This window comes from Argentina silus (genome assembly GCF_951799395.1).
Source record: "Argentina silus genome assembly, chromosome: 2".
Taxonomy (NCBI): Eukaryota; Metazoa; Chordata; class Actinopteri; order Argentiniformes; family Argentinidae; genus Argentina; species Argentina silus.
In genome coordinates, this window is record NC_139656.1 from 28,494,176 (window position 1) to 28,511,079 (window position 16,904).

At 42.5% G+C, this 16,904-nt stretch overlaps 1 protein-coding gene across 5 annotated transcripts in view; it reads right to left on the minus strand.

The window, feature by feature from the left end:
- The window catches only part of doc2b (double C2-like domains, beta), a 151,012-nt gene that overhangs the window by 87,050 nt on the left and 47,058 nt on the right, over window positions 1–16,904 (minus strand). The window lies entirely within an intron of this gene.

Below are 16,904 nucleotides of genomic sequence, written 5' to 3' on the forward strand. Positions count from 1 at the left end.
TGACGAATCATAACGTAACAAATGATGATATAGATGATATCAACGGAGATATGCAAAACACCTCATATTGAGTCACGGCAGAGTGCTTCCCTCTCCCCTAACAGCTTCCAGAGGATCTACTGTCTAGACTATGCCTCATATGTGACTAAGACACTACTGTACTGCATGTCACATGGGCAGGGAAGAGTGTCCTGTGCCCATCCTCACCCCCTGGGGCACACGATTGGCACTCTGGCTTGGCACCATCATCCAGCCTGAGCTGGCCTTGGGCCTGGAGACACTGCCTCCAAACAGATGTTCAATTCGCAATTCACCAGGTCCCACTGCACCATATCAAGCTAGCTGCTTGGATGCCCCTACTGGTCATCAGAGTACTTGACGCATAACTCCAATGGAAACTGATTGCAGTTTTGCATGGAAATGCTTTGTATAACGTTCCACTCATGTCATGGGTTACTTTATCAGAGCTGTACTGTATAGGTGGTGGCTGCAGGTAAGGCAGTTTACTATTTCAGGGCTTACACTTAATACAATGCCTCACCTTCTGCCAATCATTCGACCTTTAGAAAAGCGGACGTACTGTACTGACTTTGCTATTGTCAGTACCATGAATGGCATTTGGAAATAGACTTGTGTTCAGCAGGTACCACAGGGTGACAGGGTTCTCTGGGCTATGTCACAAGCACCTTATTTCAGGGCATAACAGAACAAGAGTTTCATTATAGTGTCTCGCTGTGCAATGCATGGACCATAATGACTTAGCACCACGGGGCAGCTTTTACCACAAGAATCAAACAGCACTCTTCTTTTGTGTATGACTCAAAGCACCAAGCTTCTGAAACACATCTGAGGAATTAATGTGCTTGAAGGGAAAACTGTTCCCACTGTTTCGTGGTTCATTGAGTGCTTTAGCCATGAAATAACAACCCTTCTGTACATCTTGCCATGCTGTGTTTCTGGAGGAGGTGATCTCGCTCTATACTGTAGCTCTCTGCTTGTGATGCAATTTACTGTACAGCTTTCCATTCCGATCAGATTTATATGAGATGAATGTAAGTCTTTAGGTTTGCCCTGTTTTTAAAAAATAAAATTATATATGTATTATTGCATACAATGATAACAGTACATAAAGGATCCATAAAATAATTTGACATAGAACTACAGGTCAACACAAGACAAATCACAGACAATAGACTTAAGGCACATCACCAAAACAGCACAGCACAAAACACAGACACAGCACAACAGATCACAGGGACAAGACTACAAAGACAACAAGACAACAAACTTACAGCATATCCTCAAGACAGAACAAAAAAACAAAAGCAACAATTAAAAGAAAGAGGTTTGCCCTGTTAACATGTTAGTTGTTTTCTTCTAAAGAACATTTTCTTCTCTTAGAAACTCAAGGTGCAAAGGACGTCATCACTTTGAATCAACGATCAATTCTTTCTGGCAAGCCTCCATGTCTGTAGAAACACTTTAGACACCCATTAAATCAAGTGGCAGTAGAGCTAGTAATGGTGGAGCAAAAGGCAGACCACTGGTGAACAACAATAACAATTGTGAAGTATTGTGTGTCGTTAAGCTAAGCATCACGGCAGCGAAGTACAGTGAGAATCAGAGTTCATTGTTCTATTGGTAACAGTGTCACCCCTGGTTGACTGGATTTCACTTTCCCAGTTTCCCAACAGGACACAGGGCATATGGCTGATTTCATTTTTCAGCCAAGGTTTTGCATCCTACAGCATGGGCAAGTAAAGGTCAGCAGATCTGGGCGCAAATATTTACAGCATGAAACTTGTGTTTCCTTGGTAACCCCTTCAGTCTATCCATTTCTAAACTGTCAGGAAGTGTTTGGAGGCATGACATGTATTGAATAGCTGAGAGAATGAGATAATGATTAAGCCATGATTGAAAAATGATTTGGCTAATTGAGAACAATTTATCAGCTTGGCCACAGAAATATGAGTCATATGCCCGAAAGTACCTGATAAAAACTGAAATGGAAGAACAAATTCCATAAGGACGATAAAGACTTTATGCTTTGTCATGGAACAAAGAGTTGAAATGCGTAATTAGTCCTGGGCCGACTCTCTCTACTGTATTCCCAACCCCTAGCTAAGCCCAAATTCATAAAATAACAGATCCTTATATGGGCATGTGAGGGCTCTGACCAAGAGCTGTCCAAGAAACCCTCTGCTACGAGTTCACAATGTCTTCAATTGAGAGGTTTCAATCTGCCCACCACACACGCCTCATTTTGTGCTTGGAGCGGTTTCCATGGTAACCTCCAAAGTCACCGACTGGGACAATGACCTCACGATACCTGCCACATCTCTGGTGGGAAGGCACTGTCTAGAAAACACAGTGACCTGAGTTGTACGCTTCAAGCAAAGCCGCCCAACCGCCCCACCCCCCCCCTCCCCCCAAGCTCACCAAACCAATTCTTCTTCAATTCCTCCAATCACTTGTTCATAGTAAGCACTGTCACTTTCCTTTCATTCTGGCGAGCTGCCCGTTCGACACATCCTCACCCGACGCACTCCAAATTGTAACCGTGCCAAAAGGGAAGCAAGGTGAACGCTATTTGACATAATTGACACGTAAAATGATGTTTATTATTTGTTTGGCAGAATGGAGGTACGTTCCGATGGGGCCATTAGCAGAGCAGGCTTTTGGTGCTGTACTAAAAGAGGGTTCATGGTCAGACATCGGCATGGCCAAGATAACGTAGTGACAATTAATTCAAAGCGAATTTAAGATGCAATGTTTTGCTGTGGTCTTTAAAGACCTCCTCCATGGAAAATCAAACATTTTAAGCTATAAATCCATTTTCTACGTATAAGTATATTACTCGAAAAAGGGAATGTTGTTCAAAAAAATCGATATTTAGAAGCAAAGTCAAAATCCTTATAATCTGAGATATGTCCTTTTAATGACATGAGTTCTCTATCTGACCCGTCCAACCTTCTATGCCCGCCCCATCCAACCTTCTATGCCCGCCCCATCCAACCTTCTATGCCAGCCCCATCTAACCTTCAATACCCGCCCCATCCAACCTTCTATGCCTGCCCCATCCAACCTTCTATGCCTGCCCCATCTAACCTTCAATACCCGCCCCATCCAACCTTCAATACCCGCCCCATCCAACCTTCTATGCCTGCCCCATCCAACCTTCTATGCCAGCCCCATCTAACCTTCAATACCCGCCCCATCCAACCTTCTATGCCCGCCCCATCCAACCTTCTATGCCCGCCCCATCCAACCTTGTTTGGAAACAGGTAACACCCCCTCAAGTTTGTAGTGTGTTGCCAGCCTATAAGGCCAGAGCAGAGCCGCTGTGGCCACAAGGCTGTTGTATTATAGCCTGCTTCATTTGTTTCATATTTTACCAATCATATTTTTTCACATAACAATTTCAACAAGTGACTGAAACTGTAAATCAACATTCAATATTCAACACCGGTGACTCTGCTTTTTGGCACAGTGTAATTTTCTGTCTTAATACAATGACTTTATAGGTTGGATCTCAAAGCAATGTCCTCAACGTCCATAGTTCAATAACACATATGCTGGATTCTGTTGTATTGCACCTGTATCTACCTCGTTCAATAATTCATCATGGATCACCGGCAAACCTACTTTTCAGCTCAGTGCAATTTCCCATCTTGATATTGCAAGTTCTCTGAGTTTCACATCAATAAATGGCCTCCATTTCATTTTTGTTGTATTGACTGTACGTTGTTCAATAATGCACAAATAATCTAGGTAGCACTTAACATTAAAAGGTAACCTTCGTAAAGGGTTTATAACATACATAATAAGTTGTAACTTGTTATTATGATTTAGAAATGAGTAATACAGAGTAATTCAACTACCTATGAACCCTTTATAAACCCTTAAGTTCTACCTTAACCTTGTTTAATTCAGGTGTTAATTAGCAGTACATTAAATTAAATTAAAGATACACTACGGAAGTTTAATTGCAAATGGTTAACCTCACATTTTTGTTTGGGTGTTGAGTGTATGGTTATCATACTGATGATATAATATCAATCAATTTCTTGCAACATTAAACAACACAATCCTTAGTTTTAGGCTTACAAACCTTGGCAAAACCTTACTGTACTGCTCGTACAGTAAATAGTAATGCTCATGGGCATTGGGAGGTCAAAGTCTTTTCCAAACCAATGAGTTCATTTCTTGGCATTATTTTTGACTATTTAAGGGAACTGTTTTGGCTCAAAAGCACTCCCAGAAGCAAAATACTTCATAGTGGAAACACAAGTGGCTATCAGTAAGACTTAAACAAGCGTACATATAGATTAGGCATACCTGTACTTTCAGCTGGTTTTCTAGTTCTGCAGTATGTGTGAAAGATACTGTAAATTGGCTTTAATTTTTTTTAATCTAAGAATAATATTACCTCTATGTAATAGAGTTACAAACTCAACAACAGCCAATTGGAGGTGCAAGGCATGAATTAGTCCAAAATTACATTGTGTTTGGTTGGGGGGCAGGGGAGGTATTTGAGTGGAGAGTGATTATACCCAGGATCAGTAGCTACAGTAGCTGTGTGCTTTGTACGTTAATTTCCACTGAGAGAGCAGCTACAGTACTCCTAGTCCTCATCACGACTCACTAATCAGGGAGATGTTATGGTTTTGCTGCAATGGATTCATAGAGACAAAATTACAGTGAGGAGGATATTAGAATATACCACTGTATGACTGCTGACTGAGTCACAGTATGGATCCAGACTTGTGTTGATTTGGTGTGAGGAATGATGCCACTGATCCCGGGTCAGTGGGGATCTCTGAAGTCGTGATGATGTCAAAAGTAGTAGTAAAGACTGTCTGTACAACATTTTTTTCCATTGTTCAAAAAGTGGCTCATGAAAATAAGTGTGGGACACACCGTGGTTTCACTCAACTTTGGTAGTGTCCTTCTACCAGTATAAGAAAAAACGTACGCGAATAGAGAAACAAACAACTCAATGAAGAGACCGCTCATTATACTTACAAGACACGTCTCCATTTTATGTCTGAGAACTCCCAATTTCTCAATTTCAAGTAGTTTCAAAGTAGATGCCTGCCTGCCTAGAGCAGTTGAAACTTTGAGAAACGGCGAGAGGAGATATCGGACTGGAAGGTAATTATGGCTCTTTCACAGGGAGGCTGTCACGGGTGAAAAAAATCAAAGGACTCTGAAAGAAGCTGACAGAGATGTCATAGTCACAGGCCTTGCCTCCCAGACAAGACAGTGTGCGCTTACACAGTATGTTGAATTGCAAATGTAAATCAGATTGTCTGGGAAAGTGGCTATGATAGTTCATACTAAGCAGAGAGGTGAAGAGATGGCAGAATTCTGATTCATCAGCCGTTCTGATCCCCTCAGGAGTGATACCTTTCTTGGAATACTCCTATCCGAATGTGAAGGGAATGTATACATTTGGTTAGTGCAGAAAAATATTTTGAAAAAATCTTGTGTACCTTAACCCCCGCCCCCTTTCCGCTCCATCTACACAGACCTCTGTGTGCAACAAGGAATATGTTGGACACCAACTGTTCTGCAAAATGAAGTAAAGACCACATACATGTGTGCAATCAGAAAAGCTACAATGGGGCAAACAAATCGAGCGAAGCCAGAGTCGAATGAATCCCTGCTTCAATGCAATTAGCCTTTTTGGACTTGGGCTTTCGAAGCTTGCGCTGTGGTTCCATCTGGCAGCAAATGATTGTTGATGCATGTGCTGTTGAACAATGGAGCGTCACAATGGAGTGAGTTAAGAGTGGTGAGTCACATAGCCCCAGATAGCTTACAAGGCTCTGTGCTGCCAAGGCCATACTCCTTTCTAGGTCAAGGTTCCATGCTTCCGTGTCAGTATTTCACACTACGGCCTCTCCACATCCACTCTACGAGAGCCTCATGGAGGTATAGGGTTTCTTCTGCTGACCCACCTGAACCAAAACGTGAAGATAGGCTAGGTGATAAGACACCAACATCAGACTAGCTATGAATGTAGTGAACAATGTTGTGTAGGACAAAGGCTGCCAGCCATTCTGTACAACCCATTTCAAGATTAGCCTCTAGATTAGAATGAAGAGATTGATTGATTAAGCTTTATAAATTTATTGATCACCCCACCTACAAAAAAGAACATCAATCCGACACTTAAGGAATAAGAATAATGAGACATAACAGGAGTGACTACTGACCAATGTCAGTTATTCGTTTAATGAAATGACTATATAGTGCGACTTCCAATAGACTTTCAGGATACATTCAACAAAACTCTCCCTACAAACCCAAACCGTCACAAGTTATAATACATAATACTCCTGTCTCTAGCTCCATATAAAGATTCAGCCTAAAAGAACGTTTGACCGATTGTGTTCTGAATATATATTGTGTTCTGAGTCTCATTCCTGGGCCTCTGTTGAGGTGGTTTTCATCTCGAGCAAACAACATCACACAGTTCATTAACCTGGGGAAATGAACACAATCAGGGCTCCATATGCCTGGGATATTAACTGTACTGAGTGAGCTCGGGAGGGTGTGGGGATTAAGACAGCAGAACAGTCTGTAAATTAAAGTTATGCCAATCACCCTCATTTTCTCACTGGTTGCCTCCGTGAATCATGAGTTGGATGCATGCGCACAAAAAGTGTTTTCTCATCCCGTCTCACTTCTCAGTTCTGTTTTCATATAACTGTCATTTACACTAAATCAACTGCAGGCACAATCCCTCAGAGACACAAACAAACAAAAGTGTGACAGACTTCACAAACAAACTAAAGTGTTTTCCCTCTCAATAACACACCAGTGTGTCATCCGTACAGCAGAATAATCCCCTCGGTTGCTGTATAGTATGTTAATTCAGTGGGAATGTGATGAAACTCAACCTCCTCAAGCAGAGGTCTTCACCCTGACATCTTCCCATTCAAAACCACACAGAATTTTTTAGCAATTAAGCCATTTGGCACAGAGTAAATTATTCAGACATCGTCATCTGTGATGCCAGTGATAAATGTCTGAGCTCTCAAAGGCATGTAAGTGGGTGTTATATAGAGTTTTAAAAATTCACACCTTAAAAAATACACACCTTAACCTATGTGGCACGTGAAACTAAAACCCTGTAATCAGAGACACTGACAGAGAGTCTCACAGTGTGACAACAGAGAGGATGCTGTTAAAGTTTGCCTTCTTTTTTAAGCACTGCCAATATTGATCTGGACGAGTTCTTCTGTATTTATATTAGACCGAGGGCTACGAGTCCCAGTGGTCATGCCAAGACTCTTACAAGTCTAATGCCGGAATAAGTAGAAATCGATGATAGGCGCAGCACCTCTAGGGAAAGACCAGTTTACTGAACGCTGTAATACCAATTCAATTTCATGCCATACACAATATGGGACACACAGTGCCAAGATATTTAGTTTTTTAACAGTGCAAAGCAGTCTGGATTGAAAAGCACTCAATGAAACATTAAAAGAAAAGATAAGTACAGTGCCTTCACTTTTTCCACATTTTGTTTGTGTTATAGACTCAATTTAAAATGGATTAAATGAATCCATCAATCCACACACAATACCCCAGAATGACAAAGCGAAAACACGTTTTTAGATATTCATTCTAAAATTACATGAACTATTATCCTTGCATTAAGATGGATTCAATTCAACCTATTGAGTGATTTGTTGATGACATTTTTGCATTTTAGCTAATTTTAAAAATGTCATAGCAAAGGGTCTGAATACTTATGTACATGAGGTATTTCTGTATTTCAATTTTAATAAATTTACTTTAAATCAAAAAATGTGTTTTCGCTTTGTCATTCTGCGGTATTGTGTGTGGATTTATGGCAAATTCTTTTAATTTAATCCATTTTAAATTGAGTCTATAACACAACAAAATGTGGAAAAAGTGAAGGGGTCTGAATACTTTGCGAAAGCACTATATATCCATGTCAAAACAAAAAAAGGAAAGACATGTCAAATACCAAAACCTGTACAGTATATAATCTTTTTTCTTTCTCATTGTTGTTTTCTGTGTAGCTTTTCTACTTTGAAAAATGTAGCGAACATTGCTGTAAAAACAATGGCAGTTACCCACAGGTCAAGACAACATAACAATGCAACCAAAAAGGAGCAATTACCTGAACACTGGTCACTTGATAATGAATTCTGTAATATGGGCTACTTGAATTTCACTCATAAACGATTCAGAAGACAACAACACTACCATGACTTTTGTATCAACTCTGAGGTAAGAAACTGTTGTTTACAATTGAGTTGCTCACCTGGCCTCACTGAGAGAATGCCACTCATCGTCTCTACCCTCGTTTTTGCAGCTACAGAAAAAAGCTCAAAATAGCACGTACTGAAAATAGCACGTACTGAAAATAGCACGTACTGACAATACGTCTTATTGGAAGGCTGATCAATGGACAGTACTGAGTCACATCAGCTCCAAACTTCGATCAGGCACGGCAAACCTCATTGAAAACCAATGAACCAAAAGACATTAATATATGCGCAGTTGGTTGGGAAAATGTCAACGCCACACACTGCAGGTAATGACCCTGGCTTCAAATCAATGATTCTGAGGTATATTGCAGAGACCAAAATATGACAGTGCCAACTGAGGTACACAAAGAGGTTAGATTAAAAAAAAGAAGTCAAAGGCCAGAGTTGAGGGGGATGTTGTAGGGGGAGAATGGAATTCTTGATCAAGTTTGCTGACTTGAAAATAACGGTGTAGCAAACACAAATGACAAACACAACATGCCTTATTTGCATACAATATGAAATGATTACACCTGATGCTAATCTCAGCGTGGCGGGCACTGCGGATTTAAACAAATTGCGATATTATGAAAAAGGTCACAGAATACTGGCACTATTGACTATAATAATCAACCTCAGTTATAATATGCTGTGATAATAAAAGGCTATCAACAGTTAGTTTTGTACGTTTTTTGAATGTTCATCATCAAACTTGCAAAATAATTGATGCAGTGAACATGAGTGCCTGTCAGAAGTACAGAGTGCTGTAGGGGACACCTCAAGCTATATTACAATACAATGGAATGGGCTGCAATCCTACCACCACATCCATCTAACCTGTCATATGGCACAATCCCTCTTGCCAATGCCCCAAGACTGAGTGATTGGACCCGGGGGGGGGGGGGGGGGGGGGGCAGAGAATTATTCATGAGACAGACGACACCAGTTGAATAAGCTCAGACATCTTACTTGAAGTGAGCCGCGTATACATATTCAATTGGTCTACTCTAAGGATTCCAGGTTGACGATAAAACACTGTTGTGAATTTTGGATCATAATAATTGCGGCCAGAGGAAACGTATGGAGAGCCTGGTCTCACTGCTGACTGCCACTCTGGCCTGGACTACAGATGGGGTACAAGCACAGCCACCGTGTGACAACACAGGTTCCCTAAGCCTATTATCACGGGATGTGCTTAGGTTGAAAACATTACCCCATAGAGGCTACACTGTGAACAAAGCTTTAAAATTGACACAAACGAACATCAGGTTTTTGGCTATTACATCACTGACTAATGTCTGGCTATAGGTAAAAAAAACAAAGACCACAGTATCACAGATAATTATTCACCAATTATTTTACGCTTTCTTGTTCAACCGACACTCCCAACACTTCAAGGACTCAGTCTGGAGACTCCAGCCACAGCAGCATATGACTCCATTCCACAGACGAACTTTAGAAAGAAAAGCAGCCATTAGTCAGGGAGCAGGATGGCATAAGGAATGACCAGACGTATGCCAAGAGGACCCAGAGAGAAGTGACTGAGGTCCTGATTACTTTCACTACCTGAGTGAGAACTCTTTAATCACTTTTTCAGGAGGCGCTTGGTAGGAGACGGGTGAGTCACCCATATCTCCCCATGATAAGGGCCCTAGCAGGGTGTGTGTGTGTGTGTGTGTGTGTGTTTGTGTGTGTAAGACAAGAGAAAGACAGTTAAGTGTGTGTGTGTGTGTGTGTGTATGTAGGATTTACAGTGGGAATGTGTATGTGCGTTTTGTATGTGTGCGCATGTATGTGTATGAGACAGAGCTCTCTCTCTCTCTCTGTGTTGTGTGTGTGTGTTTGTGTGTGTTTGTGCATATACAAGTATGTGTGTGTCTGTGTATACGCTATGGGTGTGTGTCCCCAAATTCAGGGCAGGTTCAGTGGTCTCAGTGTGGGCTGTTATAACCAGTGTGCGATTGAAAAGGTCAGGCTCATCATTTGGATACCTTCATGGACTAATTCTAACGAGTTCTTGGGTGGCTAGGCCTCCTCAGGAGTGATCGTTAGGAGACCATTAATCAGACAGCAACAGACATGGCACGCAATTTGGCTGGTGGTGGTGTTTTTTTGCTCCCCACCCGGATCTGTCCTAAGAAAACAACATGCACACACACACATACCTTAGTCTCTGCTAAATGCAACCTGTACCTGGAAGATTAATCATCATTCACAGGTTAATTGGTTTAATTCCATGAAATACAAGCAATTAAGCGGATTGTGTCAATGTGATGAATACCTCCCGCCTCTCCGCCCATCCTTCATTTCAATCTCACAACACCTTGTAGTCAAGGAGAGCATTATTTGCAGGGGGCAGTCAGAGAAATACAATATAGCAGCGCACCACTACAGCACCAAGTTATTGAACATGAAATATATACGGCGACCACTTCTGACAGAAAACTAGGGAGCTCTTCCAAAACAATTAGAAAATAAATGAAGCAAAAACACTAAATTACCAGGGTATAAGAATGGAAAAACAGACCACATGGATCAATTGTAATTTGGAACTGATGGGGGGCTCAGACTGCAGGTTCAGCAAACGGCAATTTGGAAGTGGATCTGTAATGGCTGCCAAGAATTGGTTTCAAGATTCGTCTTAGTCACAGGGCCGTGAGAAGCTCACACCCCCATGGATGATGTAAATAAGGCTGTGGGGTCTCTAGGGACCATATTGATGTCTGAGGGGGAAGCAGTGTCATCTGTAGCAAGACCCTGGAAACCAAAAATCCAATGTGGGTGGATGGCGAATAATTACAAATTGATGAGTTCGACTTTTTGATCAGCGGTAGGTTGGGTTCTGGAGCCAGCAGGTTGTTCAGTGATGACTCTGAACAGTGCTTGGACGTCATCCTTTGAGAATGAAACTACACCTGTGTTGAACAGCCTGTCTCTCTTGCACACCCACCTGGGTATCTCTGAGCCACAGGTGCAGGAAAGGGAGAAAGGTCCGGTGCAATCAATGAGGGATAAAATCTGACTTCTTGCAAATTTGGTGTTGGTTGATTAGTGACCCTGAGCACAATGCCGAGCAGGAAGAAAGTGCCGATACTCATGCATGCCACTGCTAAAATGTTTATTTTTCACTTTTAAAGTTGAATGGAAAATGATGGCACCATTTATATCTATCTAAGGACATCTCTAAGCAAATAAAGAAAATGGCACCATTATGAGACCAATGGGTCATCACACACAACATAAAAACAAACCAAAACAGACAAACCGAGGACGCCCTCTAAAACCAGCTGTACAGAGGATAATGCCTGTGAAATTGCTCAAAATATGGCAGGAAAGTAAATGCTTCATCGCTTAGGATTCCTGCAGTCTCTCATCCCGTTCGCGGTGCCACTAGGTGGTTACCGTGGCAACGGACGCCCCAGCTTTTTTCTCCTCCTCTGCCGGGAGGAGGGACGAAGGAGAGAGAGAGAGAGAGAAAGGAGAGAGAGACCTTTACAAAATCCGAACCAAAATGATTACATTTATCAGCCCTCTCTATCAGTATGGGCCTAATCCAAACACGCTCGGCCACAGATGTACATCGAGGGCAGCACCAGTCAGCAGAAATAAGGCTGTCACACATCTGCTGGCTAATTTCAAATCCCGCCAGATCACCAGAGTATCGCTGCCACAAATTGAAATTTTAATGAGAAAAAAAAAAGAAAAAAAAAAACATTTGGCAAAACTTTTCAAAAATGACAAAAAGAAAAAAAAACAGTGTGCAGCTACACTGTTGAGCAGAACAAGCCAGACATTTGCTCATCACAGCGTACAGTACCCTTTTCAACTGACAAACAGTCTGTGGTGCCCAGATAACATTGACGTGATCATACATCTTTCAGTAGTTTCAGGTTCATTTCTCTTTTAATGTTGGAAAGGTATTCAGCTAAGTTGACTTTGATTCGGGTACTTTCCCAATAAGCAGGCAGTAGCCTACATTCAGAAAACAACATTAACCATAGTACATGTATCACAGTGCTCACCTACCTGATACAGGATTAAATGCAATTTAATCCTCAATATTACTATTACTTACTAAAAATGCCACTGCTGTATACTGGAAAGTGTTGTAAATATGCATTTGAAACCCTTTGAATAGGTTGAGGGCACACTGAAGACATGTTGGTATCTCAGGGAGAGGTGAGAATAGTTTGTAGTCCTCCTCTCCAGAGTAGGGCACGATAACCCTACACTCTGTCAGCATGTAGTGAGAAGTCAGGGCTTTCAACTCGGGGAAGTAAACGAAAATGTCTGGTAAGAAGGCCTCTTAAAATACCAAATGAAAGAATATTTCAGTGCTTCTGGGAATACCAATGAGCTCAGAGCTTTCTAAAACCTAGGTGGTGGCGACGCTTTCACACTGCCGACTCAAACTGATGACCTAAAAAGGATATGCTAGGCACAAACAGAGCACATCAAATTGGTATTCTCAAAAAGAATGGGTTAGGGTTAGGGTTAGATCATTTTGTAAATATTTGAGAAAGAATGCAAGAACATTGCAGAATATGCAGAGCATAACAGAAGTTGTTAGTTTTCGGTTTGAGTCCAACAACTTTATTGATCTGGGGACTGACTTACAAGTTTACAGTAGTTTATATCAATATCCTCTGTTTAATGACTAGGAACTGTGCAGGAACCTTATGAGGTAAAAAACAAAGAGGAAGAAAATATTGGTATGAAACAAAACCGAAAGTAGATTGAACATTTGTATTACATATTTGAATAATATAATATAATATAAGTAAGCAATTAAAGGCCTGTATATCCTTGTTTGACAATGAATCTAAAAAAATGCAAGAAGAAACGAATCTGTGACCAGCTTTGATTGCATAGAGACCTCTAATTTCTCCTGATCCACATGAATTTAAAATCTCTTAACAACGATCTCTCACTGTGACGGGTATAATTACGGCTTTTACAGTGTTGACTTGGTGCATGAACAATGTCAACCATGTAAGACAAGGCAGAATTCCTGTCACAGGCAAATGACTGACAAGCTCCATTCACTTGGGTGGCTGACGCTGGCAAGCTGCTAGCTTATGTAAATGTCCCCACTGAACTGTGTCTTCCCGTGTTTGTCTACCAGTTTATGGTGACTCAGAGACGTGCGCACACACTGGAGGCCTACATCTTGTGGTGCTGAGTTGGGAGGCAAAGACATTGTATGGCATTCTCTGGTTGCCCCTCTCTTCTCTATATGGACAGCACACACACACCTCTGTGAGGACACAACGCCGCAGGCTCGCTAGCCTAAGCTAGTGAGTCATCCACACAGACTGAAGCCCTGCTGTGGGGAGAAGCAGCAGGATATAACCACTAGCCTTCGGGGCAGAAAGCTACATGTATACAACATAATGGCAGTGTGACGTATTTGATTTCTAGTTCTGGGCTAGGTTGTCTTCACAACAAATATAGATGGGTTACTGCAGCACAGCCCAGAGTCATATTCAGCAGAGCTTCTCTAATCTTGTTACATGAGAACCAAGGCATCTCTCTACCTTGTAACAGTCCTAAAATATCTCGCTGGGACGACTAGAGGGCTCAAGCTACTTCAAACAGACCCGAAAATCATCCTCAAATGCACATATAGCATGGTAGTCTACTGGACATGGAACAGTCCAGAGACAGTCCAGGGAAATCAATGCTGCTTCTCCTGCTCGTCATAAAGTTTCAGTTTCCACGCAGTGGGACTGCTATGATTAAGTGCAGAGCAGAGTGTTCCCGGAAAAAGGTGTTGGGCAACCTTGTTGTTTGTAAAAGGCCCAGTGAAATGGTCGAACAGAATGTCAGCCTCTTGCAGAGGAGAGGGATATGGAGGAGGTATGGGTGGGAAGGCGATAACATGGCTTGTTTTGCTGAACAATATCCACCCATAAGCCTCAGTGTGCGATCGTGAGAGGACAAGGCCAGGCAGTCTTTCGCTGGCTAAATACCATCCAGGAGCCTTTGTTTAACGCCGCCAGCTCTTGTGACATGCGTATAAAGCGTGTCTACCCACACACAACCTCAGGGTCTTTGAGTGCAGTCCAAACATTGCGAGAAATGCCTGAAAAGATGCCGATTTGGTTCATTCAGCCCTTGATAAGCTTTCTTTCTTTACATACAGGGGCTGTTGTGCCAAGGCCCAGTTGAAAAGCTATTCAGACCCAACAGTAGCATACATACATACCCTTAATGATGAGAGAGATAGCATTCATGCGATGGAGAAATATTTTTTGTGACAGACGGATATCCATGGGGTAGTCAATGCAGGCTGCAGTGACCATGGCGTACACATTCAATCCATTGTGGTTTAAGATAAGTGCTCTGAACTATTAGTCGACTGTATTTCGGGGACAACAGCAAACATATCCATATAAGGACATATAAGGGCTCATTTGCTATTTCATTCATTGATCGTAGCTGCATTTTTATCAAATGGAGACCAAGGCTGGAGCGCTCAAGCCTCAGTGTACTTCCAACCATGTAATTGCAGCATTGTAACAGCATTGTAATTAGGGTACCCCCGTAGTCATGGTTATGACGGTCACAATGGTTATTTGCATGACAATTAATCACACCACAAAGTTCCATGATTGTCACAGCCCCAGCGGCAGTAGGATGTGGTCACTCGCCGTGATTGGCTGCGACACCTAATGTTAGACAAATACCCGGCCGCCATAGGTCGCCTGAGCTGTCAATCGCAAACACGTTCACTCTGACTTCACTCTGGTTTCCTTACGTTTGGAAACATGCATCGGGAGTCGGTCAGAAGGCCGTAGATCGGCCGTAGAAAATGTGTTCAACCTAAAACATGTGTATATTATCCCTATGTGAAACAATCGAAGTAGACAAAACGTGATATTGTGACAGTCCAATTGGGCATGTAAGTCACCGTTTCAGGTGCGACATGAGGTCATGGCCAGGGGTGAATCTCAACTGTAGCTCTTAAATAATATTTTTTTATCTGTGTGTGGACCCTTATAAGCACACACGTGCGCACACACACGCACACGCACACACGGCACTCTCCACTCATAGAGGCCCTTGTTGGCCGTGCTGACTGTGTGGGCCTCTCTAGGGCCAGGACCAATGGGCCAACGGGCCACACAGGCAGGAGAACCTCGTTGAACCTGCAATGTGATGGCTGTGGAGTGCTGTCCGCCCAATCAGAGTTGGCCCCTGGGTGATGACATGGAGGGCAAATGTATGGAGCAGGGCCCCTGACAACAGCCAAGGGCTCGTAGAAATGCTTGTCTTTTAATTCAATTATCAAAGCTGTCATTATCCACTTGAACGTGGACGGGGCTTTTTTCCCTAAGAGGAAAAGCGTACAGGAAACAATAGTCTCCACTGCAGCATGTTGCCAAAAGGAGCTGCTGAATGACAGACCGGCGCTAAGCACAAACAGGGACTAAAAATAAGGTGAAAGCGAGTTAGAATTATTCATTTTAAAATTATCTCACTAATTCGATTATCGCCGTAAGTGCGTTTGGTATTCTGGCATCCGAAATACCTGCTTAACCCCATTAATCTACCACATAAACGTGGACGTCATCATTCTGGGAAGGAACACAAAACAGAGACGACAGGACCCAGCTCAAGATTGGTACGTGCAAACAGGATTAAAAAGAACATCATATCTTAATATGCACGGTGCGTTGACAGTCGGTTGCTAGTTTTTAGTTGTACTGAGCTGCTTCATTCAGCGTGCAATTAAGGCTGTTATAGCTGAAGCTAATATTACCTCCTCTGGGGAGCATGCTCAGGTTGTGACCATTTTTCATGCGTTGCCCTCCTGCGCTCAAAAATCTATCAGCACTAACAGAGGAGTGTGTGACTGTGAGTTTGTGTGTGTGTGTGTGTGTGTGTGTGTGTGTGTGTGTGTGAGTGTGACTGTGAGTTTGTGTGTGTGTGTGTGTGTGTGTGAGTGTGAGTGTGACTGTGAGTTTGTGTGTGTGTGTGTGTGTGTGTGTGTGTGTGTGTGAGTGTGACTGTGAGTTTGTGTGTGTGTGTGTGTGTGTGTGTGTGTGTGTGAGTGTGACTGTGAGTTTGTGTGTGTGTGTGTGTGTGTGTGTGTAAGAGAAAGAGACAGATGGTAAAAAAAACAATACAATACATCACAAATTTCCCAGGTTTTAAAAGGTGCCCATTCATTAGGCTTATCAAGGCCCTCTCTCGGGCAAAGCTGGGAAGGTGAAACAACTGTCAGCCAGAGATTTTGTCAAAGGGGGCCTTGATGTGCACAATTCACTATCAGAGCCAGATTGCTGCATTTATTCCCTTCAGATACTGACACAGAGGAGAGCAGCGCAAAGCTCACTGAGTCCCTGAGGAGCATCATCAGAAGTGATGCAACATAGAATACTGAAGAAAAAGAGAAAGGGGTGGGGGGTGGGGGGGGGGGGGAAGAGTGTATGAACACACGCACAAATGCTTTTTGCCATGTATTGTTCATTATAATCTGTCTCTTTCTATGTCTCTCTCTCTCTCTCTCTCGCGCGCGCACGCACGCGCACACACACACACACACACACACACACACACACACACACACACACACACACACACACACACACACACACACACACACAC